General features: G+C 40.1%; 1 long non-coding RNA gene across 4 annotated transcripts; it reads right to left on the bottom strand.

Moving 5' to 3' along the window:
• Positions 1-300: 300 nt before the first annotated feature.
• LOC109452643 (uncharacterized) lies at positions 301-13449 on the bottom strand. 4 transcript variants are annotated; one of them, XR_012489775.1, is made up of 5 exons: positions 13326-13449; positions 11698-11773; positions 7990-8268; positions 988-1039; positions 301-678 (listed from the first exon to the last, which is right to left on the bottom strand). It is a non-coding gene; the product is annotated as an uncharacterized LOC109452643 (long non-coding RNA). The 4 variants fall into 4 exon arrangements; XR_012489774.1 differs by lacking the exon at positions 988-1039 and having other exon boundaries at positions 7946-8268; XR_012489773.1 differs by lacking the exon at positions 988-1039.
• Between the last annotated feature and the right edge of the window lie 507 nt (positions 13450-13956).

The following is a 13956-nucleotide window of genomic DNA, read 5'->3' as shown; positions in this document are numbered from 1 at the left end:
AAGGCCCCTGAAAATTGGCATCTCTACTGTTTCTAAGCTGTGACTGGGGGTTACGAATCTTTAAAATTGTTATACAACACGTGAAACATACAAAAAGGTATAAAAAAATAAAACAACATATTCACCACCTAGTTTAAATAACAAAATATTGCCTTACACATTTTAATTCTCTTATCTTCTCCTCCCCAATAGTCTCCTCTTCCAATCACCACACCCCCAACAGAATAACTAATATTCTAAATTTGGTATTTATCCTTTCCATATATTTCTTTATTCTCTTACTACACATGTAGATCTTGATTAAGCAAATATGTGTGTTTTATTGCTACATAACAACTATCACAAACTTACACATTTAGAGGCTTAAACAACATCCATTTTTTAGCTTGCTTCTGGTAGGTCAGAAGTCCAGGGAAGCTTGGCTTGGTTCTCTGCTTAGAATTTCACCAGGCCAAAATTAAGGACAGGGGTCTTATCTGGAGGCTCTGGGTAAGAGTCTGCATCCAGGTTCATTTAGGTTGTCAGGAATTCCTTGCGGTTGTAGGACTGAGGTTCTCCTTTCCTGGAAGACTGTCAGCTGGGGGTTGCTCTCAGCTTCGCAAGGCCACAAGTCAGTAATTGTGCATGGAATCCTTCTCACACTAGGAACATCTGTGACCAGCAGGAGAAAACTTCCTGCTTTTAAAGGATTCATATGATTAGGTTAGTTAGGCTCACCCAGATAATCTCCCTATTTAAAGTCAACTGATTAGCAACTTCAATTACATCTGCAGTAATCCCCTTTGTCGCATAATATAACATAATCATGGGAGTAACATGGGGAGGCGGGACCAAGGAGGCCATCTTAGAATCCTTTCTTCCTCCCTCTTTCCCCTCTTCCCTCCCTCCCTTCCTTTCTTTCCATGTGTCTATCCATCTACTGAGAGACAGTTGTTAACATTTTAACTTTATGTAAGTAAAACTATCCTATAATAATCTGAAACTTACTTTTCTTTTTTCGCTTTACATTACATTTGTAAGATCCATCCTCCCTGATGTTCTGGGGCAAGGCCAGAAATATTAAAAAAAAAAAATCAAGCAATCAAAAAAGATAGACAACTCAATTTTTAAAATAGGTAAAAGACTTGAGCAAGTGTTTTGTAAATGGAAATGTCTAAATGGACATCAAGCTTTTGAAAAGGCGCTAAACTTCATTAGGCATCACAAAAAAATATATATTAAAACTACAGTGAGATTCCACTACAAACCATCAAAATAGCTAAAATGAAAAAGAGAAATATCAAGCGTTAGTAGGACTATAAGTAACGAACTCTTATACACTGCTGGTGACAGTGTAAATTGATCCAAGCACCGTGGAAAACACTTTTGCAGTATCTACTGAAGCTGAATATATGTGTATCCTGTGACCCAGCTTTTTCACTTGTCGGTTTATACCCAACAAAAATGAACATATATTCACCATAAAATATGTTAGGATGTACTGAGCAGGGATATTTGAAATAGCCCCATACTGGAAGCTACCCTAAAGCCCATTATATTAGCTACCTATTGCTGCATAAAAAATTACTCTAAAACTTAGTGACTTAAAATGATAAACATTATCTCACAGCCTCTGAGATCGGAAAATTGGAAGTAGCTTGGCGGGATGGTTTTGGTTCAGGGTCTCTCATGAAGTTACAATGAAGGTTACAAAGAGATGACTGCAGTCATTTGGAGATGTGACTGTGGCTGGAGACCTGCACCCACGCTCACTCATGTGGGTGTTGGCAGCAGACCTCAGTTCCTCACTGTACGGGCCGCCCCACCGTGTTCATTTTGTTCCCTTGCCATGATTTTTTTCCTCAGAGATTTCTGTTTACTGTGTTGAGTCTTACTTGCCTATGTTTTTAAAAATTTTATTGGGGAGTATTGGGGAACAGTGTTTCTCCAGGGCCCATCTGCTCCAAGTCATTGTCCTTCAATCTAGTTGTGGAGGGCACAGCTCAGCTACAAGTCCAGTCGCCGTTTTCAATCTTTAGTTGCAGGGGTCGCAACCCACCATCCCATGTGGGAATTGAACCGGCAACCTTTGTGCTTGAACCAACTGTGCCATCTGGCTGCCCCTTACTTGCCTATTTTTAATACAATTAAGGAATGATAATTAAGTTCATGAACTTTTGCAACAATTTTTTGCTAACTTTTTTGATATCAGAGGGATTATTCATGATGAATTTGTACCAGCTGGACAAACAGTTAACCAAGTTTACTATTTGGAAGTGCTGAAAAGGCTGTGTGAAAACAATTCGTGGCTCTGGCATCATCACGACAATGTACCAGCTCACATAGCACTGTCTGTGAGGAAGTTTCTAGCCAGTAAACAAATAACTGTATTGGAGCAACCTCCCTACTCACCTGATCTGACCCCCAATGACTTCTTTCTTTACCTGAAGGTAAAGGAAATATTGAAAGGAAGACATTTTGATGACATTCAAGACATTGAGGGTAATACAAAGACAGCTCTGATGGCCATTCCAGAAAAAGAGTTCCAAAACTGCTTTGAAGGGTGGATGAGGCACTGGCATAGGTGCATAGCTTCCCAAGGGGAGTACTTCCGAGGTGGCCATAGTGATATTCAGCAATGAGGTATGTAGCACTTTTTCTAGGATGAGGTCACGAACTTAAATTGTCAGACCTCGTATGTATAATTTTCTCTTTGAATCCTTTCCCTTCTTTTCAAATTTTAACTTTTAATGTATTTTTCCTTTTCACCTTCTAATTGTCTTAAGGCATTATCTACTGTATTAATTCACTGTAGTGTTTTTCCAATTTGGCCTTCCCTTCTGAAATTACTTTTTCTTTCATTTCTAATTCTTTTTTGAGTTCTGTCACCCCATTTCAGAGTTTCTCTAACTTTGATTTATGTTGTTCTTTTATGTCTTGTGTTATTTTTAACACCTTTTATCTTCTTTCTAAATAGTTAAGGTTACGGTTTTTATCTGCTTTGTGGGCATGTCTTTCTGACATGCTTTCTTTGCCTGCAGGTATTATTGTGGTTCTGCTTCTTATTTTCTTATAACTCTGTAATTGATTTGGCCTCAATACTTTTCTTTTGCTTATATATACATGAAATTAATTTGCTTGAACTTTTAGAGGGAATTGCGGGTCAGGGTAACTCTTCTAACTTCACAGAGTTCTCTTTTCTGTTATTTTCATGTCATAATAAAAAAGATGGCAGCGTGCTTTATAAGATTTCTTGGCTCTGCTCACCTTCCCATTTTAATTTGGGCCTTCTCTTGTCTCTATCTTTGTTGTTCCTGTCCTGCTCAATTTTGCTTCTCTTAGCAGTTTCTCTTCCATGTGGGATCCTGTCCCAGCAGGGAGCCCTGATGGTCAGTCCTGAGAGTTCTCAAGGGCTAAAGCACTCCATTTATTTCAGACCTTGCCACAGGCTGCTTGCACTCACTCACTACTGAACTAGGCAAAACCCATTCCAATTTCTGCTTTCTTAAATTGACCTATGAACACCTACTGGTTAGTATGGTGTCCTCCTGTTCTCAGTTCCATCAGAAGCCCACTACTTACCTCTGCTTTCTTCTGCACAGATGCCAGTTCCATGCAGGTAGTGCTGCCTTGTTCTTGCCCATTTGTATTTTGCGGTTCATGGAAATACCTTGTCACCTAATTTTGCTGTACATGTCATCCATGGGTTTTTAGCTACTTTTTAAATTGAAGAATAATTAACTAATATAACTAATATTATATTAGTTTCTGGTATACAACATAATGACTTGATTTTTGTATACATTGAAAAATGATCACAATAGGTCTAGTTACCATCTGTCATCATATATATTTACAAAAAAGTGTTTTTTTCCTTGTGATGAGGACTTTTAAGATTTACTCTCTTAGCAACTTTCAAATATACAATGCAGTATTAACTACTATAGTTATTTAACTACTATAGTTACTATGCTGTACATTACATCCCCATGACGTATTTTATAACTGCAAGTTTGTGCCTTTTAACCCCTTCACCCATTTCACCCTCATCCCCCTCCCCTCTGGTGACCACCAATCTTTCCTCTATAGCTATTGAGATTGGTTTTCTGTTTTGGTTTGTTTCTTTCTTTCTTTTTTGTTGTTATTATTTTAGATTCTACGTATGGCATTTGTCTTTCTCTGACTTATTTCAGTAAGCATAATGTTCTCAAGGTTAATCCATGTCATCACAAATGGCAAGTTTTCATTTTTTATGGCTGAATAGTCTTTTCACAGAATTCCAGCTATTTTCACAGAATTCCAGTATTCTACGTCTTCTTGTGGATGGTGGCTGAGCATGTTCACTTTGTACAAATTCATTGAGCCATGCCCTTCATATTTGTGCACTTTGCTGTATGCATATTATAAATCAATGGAAAGTTTACCCTTGTATTAGTCAGGGTTCTCCAGAGAAACAAAACCAATAGGATGTATGTGTGTATATATAAATAATACACATATTATATTGCAGTTCAAGTCTGAAGGCCATCTTAAAATTTGCCATACCCTCCTAAAAAGAACTTTAATTTGAATAAATAGATGAGAATCAGAGATGCTAAGTAACTTGCCCAAGGTCACAGCTACAGAGTAGAGCATCCTGGAGTAAACTAAGCTCTTCTTAATGCCAGAGTCCATGCTCTTTCCACTACACCAGGCAAAAGGAGTTCTAATGGGGTCTGGCCCCATCTTCATAGCTACTTTGCAGGTCCAAAACACCATCTTCCTCAACAGGGGGTGTAATGACTTCTGACTGTTCTCACTACTTTTACCTTCCACACACAGCAGCCATAGTAATCGTTTCAAGATGGAAATTTGATTCCATCACCTAGAACACTTCAGTGGTGTGTCACTGTCTCAGTTTGTACAACCTACTATAACAAAAATACCACAGATTGGCAGCTTAAACAACAAACATTTATCTCACAGTTATGGAGGGTGGGAAGTCCAAGATCAAGGTGCTGGCAGAGTCGGCATCTGGTGAGAGCCCGCTTATAGAAGACTTTCTTATAGAAGACCATCTTCTCACCATGTCCTCACATGGTAGAGGGGTAAGAGAGTTCTCTGGAGTCTCTTTTATAAGGACATTAATCCCACTCATGAGGGTTCCACCCTCACGCTGCAATCAATTCCCAAAGACCCTACTTCCTAATACTACTGGGGTTAGGATTTCAACATATGAATTTTAGGGTGATAGAAACATTCAGTCCATAGTAGTCATTAAGAATATAGGTGTAACTTCTATGGTAAAGACAAAAAACAGTAGTTTAAACAAGTAAGAAGTTTATCAGTCTGTCTCATATAATCTAACTGGTCAGGTCTGCTATGACTGCCCCATTGTGATGGGGTTCCAGTCTCCCCGTCTTGCTGCTTTGACATCCTTAACATACGGCTTCCATCTCATGGTCGGGCATGGCTCCCCCAGCCCCACTATCATGTCTGCATTCTAGCCGGTAAGGAGAAAATAGAAAATGGAAGCCTGCCCTTCTGCTCACAACCCACTGCTCAGAACTTGGGCACATCTATATGCAAAGGAGTCTGGGAAACGGGTAGCAATGTGCTGAGCCAAAACTCTGTGGTTTGAATACTAAGGAACAGAGGGGAAATGGATATTGGGGGACAATTAACACTTTGTGCCACAAGTGATTTCTGTTGCTCTTACAAAAATACTTTTCATGTCTCTTGGCTTTGCCTTGCCAGGCTCCAGCCTCACCTCTCAGCCCAATCCCCTCACTGTCTGCCCTCCAATGACATTCCCCTTCTTTCAGTTCCTTCCGTGGTCCATGCTCCCCCCGACCCCCACCCCAGGGCCTTTGCAGGAACTGTTCCTTTTGCCTGGAATGCTCTTCTCCCACAATCATCTAGTTAACTCCCACTCATTCTTCAGATGTCAGCTCAAATGTCATTTCCTCAGGCAGACCTTCTTGATTCCATTCTAAAATAGATATTTTTCTTAACCACTCTTTCCCACCATAAACCCTTCCTCTATAATACTTAACTCAGTTATAATTGTATACTTATTTGATAATTATTCTACTAATTGTCATCTCCTCCTCTAGACTAAGTCAGTAAAGGCAAGGCCATTTCCGTTCGACTCACTGTTGTATTCCCAGCACCTCACCGAGTGCAGGGGACAAATATTTGTTTTTCTTTAATGAATGGACAAGTGAGTCATGTAAGTCCTTAAAATTGCCTGGATGATACTGCCAGGACAATTTTAGCTGTGAGGACAAGTTCTCAGACCACATGGCTTGATCTAGAGTTCTCAGCTTTGCAGTCACTGTAGCAAGTCTGGATGATCTGGGTCTTCCTGAGCAGAGAGGGGGTTGTTTGAATTCCACATTATAACGCTTTATTCTAGCATCCAGTGCATTCCCCTCTTGCCCCCTGACTGCAAATAGATCCTGCCAGTCTTTCAGCATTTTGCGTTGATGAGATTGTATTAAAAAAGAAGTCAGGCAGGTTGGATCCTGCCAGGTTGCATCTCTGCACAGAAATTCCCAGAGCGGCATCATGTGAATAGCTGGCTGCTCTCAGGTCCAGAGCCCAGAATATCCAGAAAGGGGAAGCACTTCGGAGTGCCCAGGAGAGTTAAAATGAGGTGAACTGAGACTTTCTGCAAGTCAAAGAGTTAACTCCCCCTTCTGCATATTCCAGGTTCAAACACAAAGACCTCTGCACACTTCAGAGTTATGTACAATGTTTCCCTGAAAATAAGACCTAGCCGGACAATCAGCTCTAATGCATCTCTTGGAGCAAAAATTAATATAAGGCCCGGTCTTACATTATATTAATTTTATTAATTTATATTAATAGTTTATATTAATTTTTACTCATATTAATTTTTGCTCCAAAAGATGCATTAGAGCTGATTGTCCGGCTAGGTCTTATTTTCAGGGAAACACGGTATCTGGATCCTTTTGGCTACTAGTCACAACAGACTAATTCTCAGCTAGCCTAAACAATAAGGAGTTTCTTGTCACACATTACAAGGAGTCTGGAGGCAGGACAGCCAAGGATTCTTTAAAATTCAGCCATTGGAACACTCTGCAGAGGATCTGAATTCTTTCCATCTCCATTTTTATATGAATGGTTCTGCTCCTTGCTTTTTTCATTTGACAATATATCATATCATTTCAAACAGGACATAAAGAGCTACCTTATTCTGTTTCCTTTTTAGACTGAACAGTGTCCCATTTTAAAGAGATATCATAATTTATTTAACCAATCCTCTCTTGATGAACATTTAATTTGTTTCTTTTGCTATTACAAACAATGATGTGATGGATACTTGTGCCTACGTTATTTCACATGTGAGTGCATCTGAGGATAAATTACTAGACGTGAAATTGCTGGGTCACAAGCTATATGCAGTGTTTATAATTTTGATAGGTGTTGCCAATCTGCCTTCCTTACAGGTTATCAATTTACACCCCCCCTCCCCAAATAGTACAGCAGTACTTTAAATCATTTTGACACCTTAACTTAAAAATTGAGTGGAAAAACTATGGTGGATGTCTGAATGGTTCCTGCATAGAGAAACAGTAAGGGGTTGCACAGCAACTCAGTCATTTTAACTGGTAGCAATTCAAGCCTCAACCCTCCTTTTCTATAAATCATTAATCCCTATGGGCCGCCCCCCCCCCCCATTGTCTGAGGGTGCCAGGCTACCATGAGCAGTCCACATTTTAGAACTAGACAGTATCTGTAACTCAGTCATTCTATCCACAAACAACTAGATGTCTTTTCTCCCCCTCTCCACCTAGCCATCTCCTAGTCCTCCCTCAGGCTCACTTGAAATGTCCCCTCCTCCACCAAACATTATCTGACACCACTCCCAGGCAGAATTAGTCACTCTTCTCTGCTCTATAGACTTTTGTGCACACCTCTGTCACAGCATGGATCATCTATAATATAATTATCCACTTACCTATCTGTCTCCCACACTGCATTCCCCAAGGATGGAAAACTCACCTTCTTCGTCTTTAAACCAGTACCTCTCTGTGTGGTGCCTGGCACATAAACGGTTTACAGTAAAGGCTTGCGGAAATAAAATTAGGCAAGGGCACAGTTTCATAGTGCCCGGTGGCAAATGTAACAGTACTTCTCTTTTTCCTTTTCTGTTGATGTTGATCAGAGGGTCAAAACTACAGACGCTTCTGAATATTTATTTCGTTTTTATGTTTCTGGACTTTCTCCTTCTCCTGGAATCTGTTCTGTTCTCTGCTATGTCCTCAGTGCCTAGAACAGTGCCTGGGAGACAACAGACATTTCATAAATAAATTTTGAATGAATGGGTATCTCTGATCAGAAGGAACATCTATAGTGCTGCTGAGATTTTTTTTGCCTATTTGATGTGAAGATAAGTAACATTATTAACCAACTTGACCTAATTGACATTTATAGAACACTCCTCTCAACAATAGCAACATACATGTTCTTTTTGGTCAGATATGCAGGACTACAGCTTGGGAGAGGCATCTATGTAGTAAACAGACTCTGAGCACCTTCTACATAGCAGGCACTATGCAGGGGGTTGGGGACACAATGGAAACAGAAAAAGCAGACTTGGACCCTATTCTCCTGGAGTTTACAGTCTAGAGGGAAAGACAATCAAATAAATCTCACCAATAAATTTGTAATTACAAAGACAGTTTTGTGAGAGCATATATCAAGGAATGCTGTCTTCCCTGAGGACGTGACATTTGAGCTAGATCAAATGTCACTAGATAAAACACCAAAAGCACAAGCAACCAAAGGAAAAAAAACAGATAAGTTGGACTTCATCAAACTTAAAAACTTCCATGCTTCAAAGGACACCATCAAGAAAATGAAAAAGACAACCTAAGCACAAAAGAAAATATTTGCAAAACGTGTATCTGATTAGGGACTTCTATCTAGAATATATTAAGAACTCTTAAAACTCAATAATAAAAAGACAAATAACCCAATTAAAAATGAAGAGGATTTGAATAGACACTTATCCAAAGAAGATATACAAATAGCTAATAAGCATGTGAAAGTATGCTCAAAATCATTTCCATTAAGGAAATGCAAGTCAAAACCATAATAAGGTACCACTTCACACCCCAATGGATGGTTATTATAATACTTTTTAAAATGAACAATAACAAGTGTTTGTGAGTGTATTAGTTGGCTAAAGTTGCCATAACAAAGTATCATAAACCAAGTGGCTTAATCAACAGAAACTTATTGTCTGTAAATTTATTTAGAGTTTTGGAGGTGTTAAAAGACAAACTGAGGCACATTAAAAATTTTAAGAGTTTATTTGAGTAAACATTGATTCAAATTGGGCAGTATCTAACCTAGCAGATAAAGAGGCGCTCCAAGGAGCTGTACAAAATGAAACACCTTTATAGGCAAAAGGGAGCAGGCGTAAGGACGTTATACTATATAGGCAAAAAAAGGTTGGTTATTGCCAGGTTGCTTTCCTTTTGGGGATGACAGGGGTCTGTCAGGCAGATTATCTCACTAGCTGATCAAGTGATTCCTGATTGACTGGTTTAAGATTCCATTCCTGGGAGAGCCGAAACTGTAATTAAGTGTCAGTTTGGTGATGTGGGGCTTAATATAAGTGACTCCATTTTGGGCCTGTTGTCATGTTTTTAACATAGGCTAGAAGTCTGAGATCAAAGTCTCATGCTTACTCCAAAGGTGCTGAGGAAGAATCTGTTCCAGGCCTCTCTCCCAGCTTCTGGGAGTTCCTTGGCTTGTGGCAGCATAATTCCAGTCTTCACATGGTGTTCTCCCTGTGTGTGAGTCTCTGTGTCTAGATTTCCCCTTTTTATAAAGGACACCACTCATATTGGATTTAGGGCCCAACCTACTCCAATATGACCTCATCTTAACTCATTACGTCTACAATGGCCTTACTTCCAAAGAAGTTCACATTATGCGGCAGGTGGCGTAAGGACTTGAACATGAATTTTGGAGGGACACAATTCAACCATAACAGAAAGGATGTGCAGAAATTGGAACCTTCACACAGTGCTGGTGGAAATGAAACATGGTGCAGCCACTCTGAAAACCAGTCTGGCAGTTTCTCAAAATGTTAAACATTGAGTTACTATATGATCTAGCAATTCCACTCCTACAGGTAAGAACATGAAACTATATGTTCATACAAAAAATTATACACAAATATTCACAGCAACATCATTCATAATAGTCAAAAGGTGGAAACAACCCAAATGTTATTCAATTGATGAATGCTGAACAAAAAGTGGTATATCATACCCTGGAATTTTATTATTACTTGGCAATAAAAAGAAATGAAGTACTTAAATTTACACAGTGTTATATGTCAATTATACCTCAATAAAAAAAATAAAAAAAATATTGATACACGCCTCAGTGTGGCAGCATGGATGAACTTAGAAAACAGTATGCTAAGTGAAAGAAGCCAATCACAAAAGATCACATAATATATGATTCCATTTATAAGAAGTGTGCAGAATTCGCAAATTTATAGAGACAGAAAGTGAATTGGTTGCCTAGGGCTGGGGAGATTTGCAGGGAGAAGGAGGAGTGACTACTAATGAGTGCAGGGTTTTTTCTGGGGTGAATATTAGAACATTTCTAATACTGATTGTGGTGATAGTTGTACCATTCTGAATATACTAAATTGAATTGTACACTTTAAATGGGTAAATTTTATGGTATGTGAATTATATTTCAATAAAACTGTTATTTTTTTTAATATTATTATTATATTATTATATTATATTATATTATAATATTCCTATTATAAATAGGAATAAATAAACTCCTTACCATGAAAAAAAAAAAAAAAAAAGAAAAGAGGGAAGGGCAAAAATATTCCAGCAAAAAACAATCACCAGGTAAGCTCCAGAATGGCAACAATTTTTGCCTGCTTTGTTTGCTGTTGTATCTCCAGCACAAAAACAATTTCTGGAAAACCGTAGGTATAAATAAAATACTGTTTTATGTATGTATAAATAAAATTACATATATATACACATATATATATACACACACACACATACTGGTGTCAATATAAATATACACAGATATATATATATATATAAACATATATATGTTAGTATAAATAAAATTGTATATGTATATAAATAAAATAGCACAGATATATACAGTATTTCGTATATATTTATATGAATGGGTGCAGGACCATGTGCAAAAGCTTTGTAATCAGGAAAGGACCGTGGCTCATTGGAGAAATGAAAGATCAATGTGTGTGACTGGCATGGCCTGGAGAGGAGTGGGTCTGACCATGCAAGTCAGATTTGGATCTTAGTCCTAAAAGCAATGGGCAGCTACTGAAGGATTTTAAGTGGAGGTGGATCAGGTTTACATTTAAAAAGAATACTGGTAGCAGGGGAGAGTCAATGAAGATAAGGACTGAGAAGTTGGATTTAGCAACAAATAAGTTAGTGACCTTGGACAAAATCAGTTCAAGTAGAGAGATAGGGTGATTAATTTTGAGAATTGGGCAGGAAGCGGAGCTGGCAAAAGTATATATTACACTTGGTAAGGCTTCTCCATATTCTCAAGTCTCCAGGGAAACCGACCAAAAATATACTTGGCTTGAGAAATAACAAAAGACGTGTTCACATGCATATTCACACACAGCCGGTTGGTTCACCAGTTGCTTCTGTTTCTATTCAAGGGTTCCACACTTACCCTGACACAGGAGGAGGACCCAAGGCTGAAGTTTTTCCGCTGTTCTCTCCCATCAGATGCTGGCCTTCTTTCATCGCTGGGAGGACAGAGAGAAGGCTGCCACGATCTGAGATTTGGGGGCACTTCAGACACACAACTTGTTCTCTTTTAGCTTTACCAGGCCTCTCATCTGGACTATTTACAGCTCAGAACCCAAAGGCAGACCAAATAGACACATTCAAGCCCTACTCACTGAAGACTGAAGGTGAAAGGTTTAAAATAGGGCACTCCTCCCTGGTGTGACCAGATATGTGAGAACCAAAAGAGCTGGCTTCTAGTTCTAGTTCTAATTCTGCCAGTCACAACAGCAAAGCTTTGGGCAAGTAACTCCACCCCTCTGGGCTTTCATCTCATCTTAAAAATTAAGAGAATAGACACATGCCCTGCCCCGATTAGAGTGGTAAGGAGGAGACAACCACCGTGTAAGGGCAGATCTAGAGTTTGTGAGGCCTGAAGTTTATATCATTTCATGAGACCTCCTTAAGAAAAATATAAAATTGCAAATACAAAATTAGGTACAAATCTGAATATATACTTATGAGAAATTACATTAAACTCAAAATTTTTAAATTAGTACATACCAAATCACAATTTTTAACATAAAATATTTGTTAAATAATATTTTGTTACATAATTTTCTCTAAGGAGAGAAAATAATAAGTTTCTTTCTATGGAGAGAACAGGAAGATAATTCAGTCTTTCCTCTCTCGGTTGATAAAAATTTTTTCTTTATTATTGCTAGTTTAGAAAAGATTCTTACAGCCTCCCAATTCATTTTTTAAAGATGGTTGTCAAATTTGGGGAAATCTCTATCAAGCTTCTTTTCTTTATGAGCTATAAGATTTCAAGGAATTTCACATTCTCTTGTGCAGTGATTAATCTTTTACAGCGCCTCATTCTTCTGGTGCTGGATACCCTAGGACTCAAGGACCTCTGGCACTGTTAGGTCACCATGTTTGTCATTTAGCAAAGTGGGGTGTAGGGTATTCCTAGAGGCTGGCAATAACAAGCACCTACATGAAACACACACACGCCACTTAACTCAAATTAAGAGTATTCCCTATTCCAAAATGCCTAAAACTGCCCACAGCCACTTCAATGTCCCCAGATAGGAAAGACAGTGGTCTTAACAGATTTAGGTTAAAATATCTTAATTTGACTACTTTTATAAAACGTGATCGTAGGATCTCTTCCACGGCCATAGATGGAGGCCTGGGAAAGTGAGGGGCCAGAGGTGAAGTTTCATTAGCGTCAGGGCAAATCACCTCCGCGGCCACAAGGACTCATTAAAAGGCTGAGCCCAAGTAGGGAATGTGACTCGTGTTTGGAGGAAGGTACAACAGCCCTGGCTGAACTCTGTGGGGGCAAAGGGGACCTCGCCAATTTGGCTCACAGCGCGTGAACCGCCCATGGTAGCTGTCCAGTGAACTAAGTTGTGGCAGCTGCCAATTAAACCTCACGCAGAGGTCCCTCCCGGCTAAGCCCACGGCCGACCTCTCCCTCCTGCGCAGCTCCTCCCCCCGCACCCCCCTCCTGGCCTCCCCCCGCGCCCGCTCCATTCCCAGATGGGACGGAGACTTCCAACCCACCTTTCTTGTCAGCAGGGCTGAGTCTCCGGTTTCAAAAGGGGCGCGCTCCCTCGGGTTCGCCCCTCGCTTCCGGCCCGTAAACCCGCTGGTCCCGCCAGGTCTCGCGATAGCACTTCTTCTCGCCTGCGGGAGCTGGCCTGGGATAGCCGCACCCGCGGGTCTGCTGGTGCCGATTGTTCTGGGTGGTGATGGAGACTGGGGCTCTTCGCTCAGCCTGGACAGGGCTGTTAAGGCTCACTCGCTCATTTAAGTCCACCGGGCCCTGATGGCTCAGATCAGAAGCCGAAGGGCAGGGAACCACCTTCAAGCTGGTGTTCACGCCGGACCAAGGCCCTAGTGGAGTTCTGCCTTGTGTGGGTGATAAGGACTCAGATGTTAATGACTGCCTGTTCTAGGGGCTGAAAGGGTGCGGGACACCGGGGTCTACACACGTTGTCGCCTTTAATCCCCCCAATAACCCAGAGAAAGGCCTGGTTTTTATTCACATTATACAGATGGGGAAACTGAGGCTCAAAAGTGAAGGAACCTGCCGAGGGCCACAGAAAGGATGTGACCAAAGACTCGAACCCAGACAGTCTCACTCCAGCTCTAAGGTCTCATTGCTGTGGTAGAGCAATTTGTCAACAAATCC

The sequence above is a fragment of the Rhinolophus sinicus genome, linkage group LG01 (genome assembly GCF_036562045.2).
Source record: "Rhinolophus sinicus isolate RSC01 linkage group LG01, ASM3656204v1, whole genome shotgun sequence".
Taxonomy (NCBI): Eukaryota; Metazoa; Chordata; class Mammalia; order Chiroptera; family Rhinolophidae; genus Rhinolophus; species Rhinolophus sinicus.
The sequence above is the reverse complement of the archived record's forward strand: the minus strand, read 5'-3'. Positions and strand labels throughout refer to the sequence as shown.